Consider the following 15,851-nt stretch of genomic DNA (forward strand, 5'->3'; position numbering starts at 1 on the left):
GACGACAACAACAACAACGGTTCCAATAAAATGCGTTGTAAACTGCAAGCATTACTTCATCATCGGTATGTCTAGGAGCTTTATTGCCCAGGTATTACCTGTTCGCTCGACTTGCAGCATTTGTCATAGCAATTGCTGTAGCCATTAGCTACTGTAGATGCAGCCAGCAACGCCAACATGACCAATACCAGCCACCAGCACTACCAATATATTTCGTTCTCTCTCTCCCTCATTCACTCTTCAGACAACAATCCTCCACTCGCTGTGATCTCGTTTTGTGCCATAAATATCATCAAGTCAAACGCATGTCCGAATGCCGGTCTGTCTGTCCGTCCGTCCTTCCCTCCATCTATGTGATTTTTGCCTCGTATTTTTGTCGCATTGTAGTCACATTTTGCGTTTCTGTTTTGTTTTGCTTAGGCTATTTGCTGACCTTGATCTAGAATCGCTATCTTTTCTCCACTTGCACCGAACCTGAACCGGTGCGTGCACAATAAGTGACTCTATTGGCAAACAAAAAAAAAAAAAAAAAAAAAAAACTCAACACGCATTGTGGTTGTTGTTGCACTGTGGTGTATGATGATGATGATGACTGCTGGCTGTTAAACATGATGACTGGAATCCACTGACCTACTTTTTGTAGATCCTTGTTATGTAATTTTCTACTCTTATATAATTGTGATTGACACATTGGGAGGATGTTCACTATAAGTGATGCTTTTTTTAAAAGTTTTGAGTTGGATTTATGTTGTCTTTATTTTGTGTGAGTAGCTTCCTTGCTTTTTAAAAACGTCAATTTATTGCAAACCGGGACACTCAGTTACTAAGAAGTTGGCCCGAACTTAACAGTCATACGGTTGCGGGGCAGTGGGTATTTGGTGGTGTGGAACGGGGTTTCAATAAATGTTTTATGGTCTCCGTGGAAAACCGAACAAGTGCAAATTTACTGACCCTAATTTAAAAGTATATAAGACCCAAATCTATATATAATTTCTGATTATTGGAAGGTAACTATATTGCATTATTATTTTGTAACTATATTACATTAATTGTTGTTTGGCATATGGTACCTTAGCTGAGGAGGGGTATCTACACAACTATGTGAATCACTCGAAGAATTTTGTGGACCCCCAAACTGTATACCACACAAACACTATATATGGGTTATGGCGCCATCTTAAAGAATCGATTCCTGGACATAGCCGTCGAAAAATATTTTTTAATGGTCATATTCAGAAATTTATTATTTTAAGATGGTGTCGAGGCATCCGATCCGTTAAATCTAACAACTAAATCCGAACTTGAGAATATCTTCATGGATTTTTCTTATTCTCTGGAGTTTGAGGTGTCTCGAAACCAAGTTGAAGATCGCATACCCGTAGAAATTCAAATTGAAAGGGTATTTAAAATGGTAAGTATGCCTTTTTAATTTTATTTAAAATAATAAAAATACAGTTTTCTTAATTCGGTTCCAAATTAAAATTCAGTATTTTACTTGTTAAATGTATTTAACGGAATGAGAATTTTGTAACCAAATTAACTTGCATAAATAATTTAGTATAATTGAAAAACTACAAGAGTGTAGTCTTACATTGAAACTTACCGCTTGTGCAAACGGCGATGGATGGGGATGGAGGTAAGTAATATATATATATATATATTAAAGTCCTATTTTTATATGATTTATAGGACTTTATTTAACATGCTTCGAAATGGGCGATTTGGACCAAATATGCACCGTTTTCTTGTATGATTTGTTGTCATAATGCCTCATTCATCATTCGTGCAAATCGAAGGGTATATAGGGATTTTGGTGCACCATTTACATAAAATTGGACAAATTTGATATGGGAGCAATATCTAAATCTGAACCGATTTTTCACGAAATTTAACACACAACTTTCTAGACTTAATTTAGTACGCTATACCAAATTTCGTGCAAATAGAAGGATATATAAGGGCTTTGGTGCAATATTGACCTAAAATCGGACGAAAATATATATGGGAGCCAGAGATGGTCCGTCAGAAACAGTGACATAAATGACATACATTTCCGACGTATAATACATACGTCAGAAACGTCGGAAACAACCCCCCCAAAACCATTAGGTATTTGACAAGATAGCTATTCCCATTAATCAATTCGAAAATTACGCATGTTTTACTCAAATCCATATAAAATGTCAAAATTTTCTTCTCAAAAAAGTTTAGAATTTTTTATCAGCATTAGTAAGGAATAGTCAGATGTACGTAAAAATAATATATATTCTTGAAAATAACTGTATATGGTTATAATATTGAAGTAAATGACGTTTACTACATTTATTACATTTTATACAAGTATATGACGTTTTCGACGTTTACAACTTTTTGACAGTCGATAACGTAAAAATTCGTCAAACGGACCATCCCTGATGGGAGCTATATCTAAATCTGAACCGACTTTTACGAAATTTAGCACACATCTTTCCAGACCTAATTTACATTTACATAAAATCGGACGCAAATATATATGGGAGCTATATCTAATTCAATAGGGTTCCCAAATTCAATAGGGTTCGTCCTTGGGCTAAATGAATGAGCTATGCCAAATTTCATCCGATTCGGATTGCAAATGCGACCTGTACTTTGTTTACAATTTAACATCAACAGACGGACGGACATGCATAAATCGACTCAGAAAGTGATTCTATTCATATTCTCAAAAGGAACCATGGGTCTATCTCGATTCCTTTTGCCTGCTACAAACGTATGCACAAAGGCATAATACCCTGTACCACAGTGTGGTGAAGGGTATAAAAATAAATATAACACACGGACAGTGAGTATTTGGTGGTGTGGAACCAGGTTTCCATAAATGTTAAATGGTCTAGAAGGAAACCGAACAAGGCACACTCATAAAAAAGTATATAAGACCCAACTCTATAATCATTTCTTGTTATTGGAAGGAAATTCTAATATATTACTATATTATTATAAGTCAGTTTTCTTCTTTGAGTTGGAAAAGGTCGTACGAGAGGCACAGGTGAAAAGAAATGACACTCTATACACCAAACGCGGATACGCCGTTGACATCGATATAGGCCAATTTGCGTTGACGGTGCATATCGCCGTCGAATGAACCATAAGTTCTACCATCTATTCTCGGGCATCGGCATTGTCAGACGTATAGAGCTGCAGCGACCAACTCAACCAACCAGCAGATGTTTCACGAAGAAGGCCAGAATTAGATGGAAAGATCAAGTGGAAGACAACATTGCCAAACACGGTCATTCAAATTGGAAAAAATTGCGCAAAATGCCGACGCGCCTGGAAATCTTTTTTAAGCTGGATCTATGGAACGAAAATTTTGTCACAACCCAGCTAAGTAAGTATCTTCTTTCAGTTCTTGTCACATGGATTGTCAAATGATCAATGATTAATGTATGGGAAAATATTCAAATATTGCGTCCTAATTTTCAGTAGTGGCAATAATTTGAAGTTCTGGTTCCCTGTTAAATATAGGTCCATGTTTTTACATAGCTCATTTACAAATGTGCCGCTTTATTTTCTTTATGCTTATGTTCTAGCCCTATTTTCCAATATGATTATCTGCAACTTTCGCTAGTATACACATACTAGCAGCTAATTCACAAATATCGATTTAAGAACTTGTTGAATACACTCTACAGAGTGGAGCGTATAAAAAGTTCGGTCCGGTCGAACATAACGATGTTATTTCTGCCAAGTTTTATTGAATAACCTATTATGAGATCTTCAGCAAAAAGCATCATGTCATAACTCAAACTTAAGTATTTAGTGATTTGGTCGTAATGTTGCCCTGTGCTACTGATGATTCTTCACAACTAATGCAGCTAGCACATCCACAAAATATAACGCCATAATTGTCTGATAAAAATATATGGACAGTGTTTTATTTAATTGCTTACAACATTTCTAAATCGCATCCATTCCGATTAATGTATTTCATACCCACTGTTTAATGTCCATACATCGATGGATTTGATGTACGAAATGTACCGACTTTTTTGTGGCCAAATGCTGGATTGCATAAAAATACTTTGCGTGTTTTAATTGATAACATTTGAATACGTTGGTTGACATTATTCATTTTACAATCTGTCCCATGAGCGTTCATAAGTCCGCCAATGGCTATTTGCTGCTGACTTGGAATATAGGCACATACTACTCAGACATTCATATGCCAGATATGCGGGCTGGCTAACTGACTTACTGAATGAGTAGTAGTTAGCAATAGCATCGACAGCATCAGCCCCAACAGCAGAGCATATCTAAAGTGTTATGTAAATTATTTTGAATTGTAAAACATTTGTTTGGAAACAATGTATCAAAGCAAATCAAATTCATTTGAAATATTCGCGCATTCATATGACACGACTGAGGCTGGGAGATTAAAAATTGCCAACAAACTAATAAATTGAGCATGAGACACTCTGGACGTTTGCCTGTGTGGACAGACGATTGAAGCCTAATTAAATTGAAATGATTGCTGAACATCCAGTTCGAAAAGACATCTAAACAAATGCTCTAAATAGCATAGCACATTGCATGTGATAAATAAATGTGAGGAATGACGACTGGAGGAGAAAGAATGAACACCAATTAAATTGGGTTAAAATAAAATGTGGAATATTTTATGTAGTTTCTTTGTAAGCAAATATCTAAACATGGCATGCCAATTTTTTAACTTTTTTTATAGGTTGTGACACAAATTGCATCTGATGTTAGTCTTATTAAACGTAGGGAGAAACTAGGAGGGCAGTTATCATTTACAATCATCAATTACTAAATATATAAAATACATCTTTAGAAAAAATCCTCTACGGCCATGAAACTGATTGCTCGGTTAATTGGCAAATAATCTCACACATGTTTGACGTAAACTTTGGTCGGTCAAGCACAGGTTGTCACAGCCACCCAAATTTCTAAAAAAAAAAAAAAACAAAAATCAATATCGACGGACAATTAGATTACTCCCATAGAACTGTATCCCAAATTTTCTGTATTTTGTAGTTTTATAGCGCGTTTTTCTACAGAATTCCTTGTAATTTCGCATTTTGGATTCCTATTACCAAAATTATTATTATTAATATTAGCCCCTTTTTCCTCATATAATCCCCTTTTTATAGTATGGGGGTATATTCAGTTTTTTTCCGTTTGTAACTCATCGAAATAATCATTTCCGACCCTATAATAGGCTATTCTTGGTAGGCGCAAAATTATATGGTGATTTAGCCATGTCCGTCTGTCTGTTGCTCTAGCCTCTAAACGAATTGAGATATATCGCCAAAATTTTGCATAAAGTCGTCTTTTGTCGGCAGGAGGTCAAGTTCAAAGATGGGCTTTATCGGTCCACGTTTAGGCATAGCTTCCAAAATTCGGTATTTTGGGTATTTTCTGGTATCTTCCTCCTAAAAGTTATTTATATTCGCCCCTTTTGGGGGTAGTCCTCATATAACCCCCTTTTTTATGCCCTTCACCACACTGTGGTACAGGGTATTATGTCTTTGTGCATATGTTTGTAACAGGCAAAAAGTATCGAGATTGATCCTTTTGGGAATATGCAAAGCATTACTTTCTGAGTCGATTTATGCATGTCCGTCCGTCCATGTATTTATTATCTGATTTTGATGGTATTTGGCACATGTCACTTATTTGGCCCAAGGACAAACCCTATTGAAATTGGAGAAAATCGGTTCAGATTTGGATACAGCTCCTATATATAGTTTAGTCCGATTTTATGTAACTGGTGCACCAAACTCCCAATATTGGTCCGATTGAGACAAAATATTGCACAGAGTATTGAATAAGGTCTAGATTGATATATGCGAAGTTTTGTTGAAATCGGTTCAGATTTAGATATAGCTCCAATATATAGTTTCGTCTGATTTTATGTAAATGATTCACCAAACTCCCAATATCTGCCCGACTGATACAAAATTTTGCACAGCGCACTGAATTAGTTGTTTTGAATTCGGTTCAGATTTAGATATAGCTCCCAAAAATAGTTTCGTCCGATTTCAAATGAATGATGCACCAAATTCCCAATATTTGTCTGATTGTGACAAAATTTTGCTCAACGTACTGAATTAGGTACCGGTTGATGTATGTGAAGTTTTGTTGAAATTGGTTCAGAATTATATATAGCTTCCATATATAGTTACGCCCTATTGAATGTAAATGATGCATGACATTCCCAATATTTGTCCGATTGGGATACAATTTTGTATAGCGTATGCAGTTGTGCCATGAATTATGAGTGTTAAGGTTTTTTAAAATCGGTTATATATATTTTCCTCCGATTTTATGTGAATGATGCACCACACTCACAATGTTAATCCGATTGAGATAAAATTATGCACATCTTACTGAATTAGGTTCAGACTGATGTATGCGAAGTTTTCCTAAAATCGGTTCAAAATTAGATATAACTCCCATATATAGTTTCGCCCGATTCTATGTAAATGGTGCACGAAATTCCCAATATTTGCAATTGAGTCAAGTCCATGTTTACATATAGCTCCCATACATAATTTTGCTCGTATTCATACAAATAGTACACAAAATGGTACAAGTCTGTCCGTTTTACATGCAATTTTTCATTGATTTTAGAATGGTAGGTGTATGACATTTTTATACCCTTCACCACACTGTGGTACAGGGTATTATGTCTTTGTGCATATGTTTGTAACAGGCAAAAGGCAACGAGATAGACACATGGTTCCTTTTGAGAATATGCATAGAATCACTTTCTAAGTCGATTTATGCATGTCCGTCCGTCCGTCCGTCTGTCTGTCTGTCTGTGCATGTTAAATTGTAAACAAAGTACAGGTCGCATTTATGATCCGAATTGGATGAAATTTGGCATAGGTCACTTATTCGGCCCAAGGACGAACCCTATTGAAATTGGGAAAAATCGGTTCAGATTTAGATATAGCTCCCATATATATATTTTACCGATTTAATGTAAACGGTCCCTATATATCTTTCGATTTGCACGAAATTTGGTACAGCCTAATCATTTAGGTCTATAATGATGTATGCCAAGTTTCGAGAAAATCGGTCCAGATTTAGATATAGCTCCCATATATAGTTTCGTCCGATTTCATGTAAATGGTGCCCCAAAGTCCCTATATATCTTTCGATTTGTACGAAATTTGGCATAACGTACTGAATTGAGCCTAGAGTGATGTCTGCCAAGTTTCGAGAAAATCGGTCCAGATTTAGATATAGCTCCCATATATAGTTTCGTCCGATTTCATGTAAATGGTGCCCCAAAGTCCCTATATATCTTTCGATTTGCACGAAATTTGGCATAACGTACTGTATTGAGCCTAGAATGATGTCTGCCAAGTTTCTTGAAAATCGGTCCTGATTTAGATATAGTTCCCATATATAGTTTCGCCCGATTTCATATAAATGGTGCACCAAAGTCCCTATATATCCTTCGATTTGGACGAAATTTGGCATAACGTACTGAATTAAGCCTAGAGTGATGTCTGTCATGTTTCGAGAAAATCGGTCCAGATTTAGATATAGCTCCTATATATAGTTTCGTCCGATTTCATGTAAATGGTGCCCCAAAGTCCCTATATATCTTTCGATTTGCACGAAATGTGGCGTAACGTACTGAATTGAGCCTAGAATGATGTCTGCCAAGTTTCGTGAAAATCGGTTCTGATTTAGATATAGCTCCCATATATAGTTTCGTCCGATTTCATATAATTGGTGCACTAAAGTCCCTATATATCCTTCGATTTGCACGAAATTTGGCATAACGTACTGGATTGAGCCTAGAGTGATGTCTGCCAAGTTTCGAGAAAATCGGTCCAGATTTCTATATAGCTCCCATATATAGTTTCGTCCGATTTCATGTAAATGGTACACCAAAGTCGCTATATATCTTTCGATTTGCACGAAATTTGGCATAACGTACTGAATTGAGCCTAGAGTTATGTCTGCCTTGTTTCGTGAAAATCGCTCCAGATTTAGATATAGCTCCCTTTTAATATAGATTTACTTTAAGTAATTGACGCACCAAGGAACCAATAGGCTGATAGGAACAAAACGTTCTGAAATTAGTATAACCTAACCTGTGACAAGTTTTTTTTGAAATCGCTTAATATTTGGATAGAGCTTCCATATATATTTTCGCCCGATTTCAAGTAAAGTGTTAGTCAGTTTGACATCAATTTTTGCACAACTTACAAAATTGAGCATAGAATTACGCAGTTGCGTTTTCTAGAATTACAGACATAGCCCAACGGATGTTTGAACTCGATTTACATACTTTATGGATAGATCTAGGTAGATGCACATTTACATAAATATCACATATTTTATTTCATTCAATTTCATGTTAATAATCCTGTTTAATATACCCATAGTGGTGAAGGGTATCATATAGTCGGCACCGTCCGACTTTACTACTTTCCTTACTGGTTTTTTAATTGGTTAAAATAATTATGTAGATCACACATTTGATTTGGCCCGATTTCATTTCAATGGTCCTCCAAAGATGCTATGTCTGTTCTATGTACAAGATATTGTATATATTAGCATATCTTGTATGTGCCCAGAGTGGTGAAGGGTATCATATAGTTGATCATCTCCGACTTTTGAACCTCTTTCTAAACCTTTCTACTAAAAATTCTCAATATTGGTTCACCGTTTTAGGTAAGCCTCCATATAACTTTACGTGCTAAAGATCTGTATTTTGGGGAGCTTAAACAGGCGTTTCAACCAATTTGGGAACAGTTTAATATTTTGAATTCTCATCGGGTAGAAAATTTCCCTATCAAAAATGTTAACATTGAATCATGTTTCCGATTAGCTCGCATATAATGGTAACCCCCATTATTTGGTATTTTTGGTGTTTTGATAACGTTTATAACCGAATTGTGAACACTTTGGTGTCGATAGAAATGTTTTAGTGAGATATTTACAAAAAAATCGTGTGAAATTATACTCGGTACCAAAGCTGATTATAATCAATATCAATATATACTTTTTCTTACATTGTGAACTTTTTAAACGTGTGTATAAATCTATTAAAATTAAATTAAACTACTTCAAATATGTGTGTGTGCTACATAATTACAACTTGTCTAACCGGAGTTCTCATGTCGTAAGCTAGGAACAAGGTAATATCAAGGCGAGTAGGGCTGTTCGTGTTAATTAAATACTCAATATCTTTATTGCAAATGTCAACATTTAAAACTGGCAATTAAAATAATATTCATTGACAAAATAAAATATACATATCGATATATATGCATCGTGGTGACAAATGCTACTACAACAGTAGCACCACTACCATCGCAACCAACAACAACAAGGGTAGCAGCCTCTGCAACATCAGTTAGTCAGTCAGCCATTAAAAGTAAACATTTGAGATTAATTCTTTTTTAATTTAGGCATATCTCAAATTTCTCAACGAAAAACGACGACGTATTTGCATTTTTGTGCACTAAATGACTGGATGACAGCCAGCCTGGCTGAATGACTAACTGACTGACTCGCAGGCTAGCTGGCTGGCTGATTTAATATTCCAGCCTCACAATTCAATTAACGTCTTCTGGCATCAACTTACACACAAATCAATTTTAGAAATTCCATTAATTAATATCAACTGTAGCAGTGTGTCAGCCAGCCTAAGTCTCTTAGCTAGACATTCAGCCAGCCAGCTAACCAAACTGTCAGCTTAACGCATTGCGTATTCGAATATGTCGCACTTTAAGGTAAACAAGAGCGGATACACGCGGATACACGCGGACACATAAGCCCCCAGTGTCACATCGTAGTGGTAGTATGTAGTTCCAGTTCCACCATATACCGGCCAGCATCCATAAAACAAATATATATCGATGGCATCGTTATCGATCTGAACACCAAATGCAACTACAACAACAATCGAAGCAGCAACATTGCAATCGGACCACATCAGCGAAAATATTTCGAATCGAGTTGTTGTTTTTGTCGTTTGCATAAATTTTGCGTGTATTACACGTTAACCTCGTGTTGCAAAGTTGTTAGCATAATTTATGGGTGTCTTGGCCTACGTCTGTGCACGACATCTATCATTTAGGCTAATGAACACAAGTCATCATCGGCTTGGTATTTTCAATAAAATTCTACGTTGTGTTGCAGTGTTTTGTGATCTGTTTTCTGTTCGATTTCATTGGCAAGAAAAAAAAAACAATTTTTTATTGAAAATCAATGAAGTCACCAGTCACCATCTAGAGGAGTGTTGGTGGTGGCATCAGAAGTTGTGAATACAGGTGTTTTGATGCGTCCAAACAAAATGATGGAATGTCACACGACATCATCATGCGTATTCTCTGAGGGGAATTTTGTTATTTTTTGTTCAACTTCTCGCACAAAACATTAATCATATGTATGATGTCGTTTGTGCAATTGTTAGCTAGGAGTTGGAATCTGTCATTTGTTATTAGTTGATTAACTTAGTGGATACGACATTGTTTTGACTGCGAGGAAATGTGTTTGGTGTACTGGGCTTATTTATGATATGATGCAATGGAATAGTGATCGATGATGGAGAATCAAATTCACTCAGTATGAAAATCATGTAAATCGATTTAAAGCAAATCTCAATCGGACACTTTGAATCCTAATAATATGTTCGAATATATGGGCTATGTCTGTATTTCTACAAATATTCATTCTATACTCAATTTAATTTAAAATCGGACGAAAATATTAATGGAAGACAGATATAGCTTTCATTCCATTCCTATGTCACTGGTAAGTTTACACTAATTTCAGCACGTTTTGGGTCCTTGGTGCATCATTTGCTTAAAATCAGATGGGAGCTATATCTAAATCTGATCCAATTTCAACAAAACTTTGCAAACATTAATCCGGACCTAATTCAGTACCCTGTGCAAAATTGTGTCAATCGGCCTAACATTTACTTAAAATCGGACAAAACTATATATCTAAATCTGAACCTATTGCAACGTAACTTGTCACAGTTTAGGTAATACTATTTTGTGCCTATCGGCCATATTTTGGGTCCTTGGCGCATCACTTACTTAAAATCGGAGACAAATATATATAGGAGCTATACCTAAATCTGAACCGATCTTCACGAAATTTAACAGACTTAATTCAGTACGCTATGCCAAATTTCATGCAAATCAAAAGATATGTAGGGACCTTGATACACCATTTACACTAAATGGGGCGAAAATATATATAAGGGCAATAGTAGTGTTGGCGGGTTATTTGGGATACCATTTGTATTTTGTTTTTGCAAAATAGTCAGGCTTAATCCCAGTTTGTTGTTTTTATAAAAAACAACTATTTATTAGTGGGGAATGTATGGCATTGTCCGCCGAGGGGTAAGGCATGGACGACTATAGTTTCGGATCTCGCCACTGATCCTCAGTTCAGGGATGCAAAAGTTGGTACAATTGTGCTAATTTTAGTACTTAATGAAAGTCAAAAATACAATAGCACCCCAATGACATATTTAGCACTATTTCTAAATTGTATGAAATTATTCTCACTTAAAAGTATTATAAGTGCTTAAACATACGCTGTCGTTACGAATGGATGAATTTGCCATAGTTTAAACGTAGTGTCCTATGCCGCTTCAAAATTCAGTATTACCGATCAGATTGATAAATTCAGTGCAGACATTAATATTAATTAATTATTTTTTCTGTAACTGTTTATGAGAGAGATGATTTGTCAATGTTTCAGGAATAATTCGGTACAGATATTCATGTTGTTTTTAAATAATCAACAACTCGATGGCTTTCACGTCAAGAAGTTGTTGGAACAATTTTAGCGCAGTGGGAATCACTTTAATATTATTTTACACTAAATGATTTCGAAGCTAATTCCCAAAAGTTAAGGCTCCATTCTATTATTTCAGAATTTTAAAACCCTTTTTATATCCTCCACCATAGTGTGGAGGGTATATTAATTTTGTCATTCCATTTGTAAATCATTGAAATCAGGGTAAAATTCTAAGACGATCTAGCCATGTCCGTCCGTCTGTTGTAATCACGCTATCTTCTGAAGGAATTGAGATAGATCGTCAAAATTTTGCATAGAGTCTGCAGGCAGGTTTGCAAGTTCGACGTTTAGGCATAGCCCCAATATAAGGGTACAGCCCAATTTTCGATATTTTAACCCGTTTTAAAACCGAATTCGCTGAAATTTGGTTTTTTGTAGTCGCATATGGTAACAAACCTCCCTCCCAAAAATTAATTATATTCGTCTCCTATTAGTTATCTGATTTGTTCCGCGTTTTGGGTCGGGTTCTAAGACTTTGTTGTAAATTGAAATTTTTATTTCATGTATGTCGGCAGGATTCAGGCATCATCTCCATATAATGATAATTCCTGAAGAGAAGAATTGAGATACATAACTAAAATATTGGGTTCCAAATTTATATATATATGGGCAATATTGCCAATTTTTTAACATAGCTGAAGCGGAGGTTCACCCCTTTATAACTCGGGAACTACTTAAGTATATGAAAAAAAGTGAATAGTTTTGAGTTAATTAATCTGTCGTTGCAAACTGTTCATGATATTGACCTCCAAACTTTATTTTGGTGGAAGCTGTGTCTACTTTAATGTAAAAAAATGTGTAAAAACTGGTTGAGGCGAACCAGTTTTTTTATGTTCTCTATCGATTTGTGACTTAGCCACTCATTGCACCGTCTTCGTGTCAAAATAAATCTAGAAGCCAACAAAATGGGGACTACGCCCCTTATGTATCATTTTACAAAATTTTCACTGCATCTACCTTTAAATGATGCTGACATTTTGAAGCTCGATTTTGAGTGTTTTTTTAATTTTACTTCTAGCTTTAATACGCAAACAGTAATTTATAAAAATCGGTTATAAGATTATTGTAGTCGCGAATCTGCGTAATTTGATATGTATTTTGTGTATGTAGTATGCACAGCTTCAGAGTAATACTCATCCGATGGAGAACATTTTGTGCGATCAAATTTCTAAAAAACCTATTTTTCGGGCCAAATTTTTAGTTCTGTCAACTGAATGATATGGGTACCCGCGATCAATAAGGTTTTTTACGTTTCGGATGATATAAAATCTTCTTCGTGAAAATCCATCTACTAGAACGGCGGGAACTGGCCTTCCAAAAACACGAAATTTGGCAAAAAATGTTTTTTAAAATATCGCGGATTTATTTGCGTTTTCTATGTATCATTTCCGCTTCAATAAATGACCTCATACGGATTTTGATCTTTTTCGAAGAGAGAACTTTAAAAACTTCAGCCGAAAAAGAGATGTACGCAATTTATCTCAAAAATAGATTTTGCTGGCACATCCATGGTTTTTAATGGACCACATTGAAATCGGTATATATCGATGTATTTTTTTAGGGTGCACACCGAAATCGGATGCGCGTTATTGGCATATGGAGTTTTCGGAAATTATTCGCGTTTTACGATTTTTTGGGTACTTCAATGTAACGTGCGGCACATCTTAGTCGTCAAATGAAATTTCGCAAAATCTATATGGATTGGAAGATAAACTTCAGTACTTCCTGGAAACCGCATGCGCATCAAATGATTTTGAGAATTACGCGATTTACACGCAATTTAAAATGTATATTTCATAATATTATTTTATTTTAAGATTTATTCCTATTTATAGAATTCTAAGATTTATCGGAAGGGTCTTGATATAATCCGCAAGGCGTATACTTATACACAAAGGTGATTATTATTATATATGTCAATTTTTCGGCGAAATTTGGGTAAAATAGCAGAATAACCCCAACGTTTTTTCTGAAATTTCTTGTATACAATTAAAAAAATAAATATGATGACATTATTTTTTCGAACCAAAAACAAATATTTTTCCTCAATATCTTGTTTTGTTGTCGCTGTAATTTACAAACCGCTACACGGACTTGTGTGATTTTGATATCATTTGATTCATCATGGTGTTTAGATTATGCAGGTATTTTTAAATTATTTTTTAGGTGTGTATATGTCATTAATATATTGAAAATATTGATGTAATCTGCTATATATTTTTTATTTTTCTCATATTTCGCGAATATGTGCAACTTTATCGTGATAATTATAATATATTCATATTCCTATTTTACGGAGGAAGATATATATCAACGTTTTTGGTCAATATAATAAACGGCGTAATTTTAAGATTTTTTTCTTATACCCAAAATTAAAACCTCGATAACTTTTGCGCGCATCAACCAAAAATTTGATCGCGAACGGTTTCGGAGTCAGAAGATTTTTCTCAATATATGTACCAAAAATCATTGATGTGCCACAAAAACAAAAAAGCTGATTTTTTGAAAATGGAATATTAAAAAATTGGCAATATTGCCCATATAATTTCTGAAAACTCCATATGCCATTAACGCGCATCCGATTTCGGTGTGCACCCTAAAAAAATACATCGATCTATACCGATTTCAATGTGGTCCATTAAGAACCATGGATGTGCCATCACGATCTATTTTTGAGATAAATTGCGTACATCTCTCTTTCGGCTGAAGTTTTTAAATTTCTCTTTTCGAAAAAGATCAAAATCCGTATGAGGTAATTTATTGAAGCGGAAATGATACACAGAAAACGCAAATAAATCCGCGATATTTTCAAAAACATTTTTTGCCAAATTTCGTGTTTTTCGAAGGCCAGTTCCCGCCGTTCTAGTAGATGGATTTTCACGAAGAAGATTTTATATCATCCGAAACGTAAAAAATTTTAGTGATCGCGGGTACCCATATCATTCAGTTGACAGATCTAAAAATTTGGCCGGAAAAATAGGTTTTTTAGAAATTTGATCGCACAAAATTCGCACCTTCGGATGAGTATTACTCTGAAGCTGTGCATACTACATACACAAAATACATATCAAATTACGCAGATTCGCGACTACATTAATCTTATAATCGATTTTTAGAAATTCATGTTTGCGTATTAAAGCTAGAAGTAAAATTAAAAAAACACTCAAAATCGAGCTTCAAAATGTCAGCATCATTTAAAGGTCGATACAGTTAAAATTTTGAAAAATGATACATAAGGGGCGTAGTCCCCATTTTGTTGGCTTTTAGTTTTACTTTGACACGAAGACCGTGAAATGAGTGGCTTAGTCACAAATCGATAGAGAACATAAAAAAACTGGTTCGCCTCAACCTGTTTTTACAAAATTTTTTACATTAAAGTAGACACAGCTTCCACCAAAATAAAGTTTGGAGGTCAATATCATGAACAGTTTGCAACGACAGATCAATTAACCCAAAACTATTCACTTTTTTCATATACTTAAGTATTTCCCGAGTTATAAAGCGGTGAACCTCCGCTTCAGCTATGTTTAAAATTGGCAATATTGCCCATATATATATATATATATATATATATATCGGTCAATAATTAGGCATAGCCCTCATATAAGTATAACCCCAAATATTCGCTAATTCCTACACCATGTAATCTAAATTGCAGTAGTTTGAGGATTGTATATTCCAAGCTTTATTAGTATATACCATGCGTTATTAGTATAAGTCCACGCTTTGGGGTTTCCATTACAAATTGCTGAAATTTGTATTTGGTGTACACAATTGTTTACATAAACTGTTTGTAGAATTATCGGTATAGGTTCACTTCTTGGTATGTTCCCCATATTTTCATTTCAAGTATCTGTCAGTATACCTATGGAGGTGTTTTTAAGTTTTCATTTTATCTATGTGTATATAAAAATTAATTCTTAATGTGTGTTTTTATTATTCGTTAATAACAATAAGAAATTTATTAAAAAAATATATAAAAAGTACAATCGGACTGAAAAAAG

The sequence above is a fragment of the Musca vetustissima genome, unplaced genomic scaffold (assembly GCF_032173495.1).
Source record: "Musca vetustissima isolate MV318-11 ecotype Yass unplaced genomic scaffold, APGP_CSIRO_Mvet_v1 utg3605, whole genome shotgun sequence".
NCBI lineage: Eukaryota > Metazoa > Arthropoda > Insecta > Diptera > Muscidae > Musca > Musca vetustissima.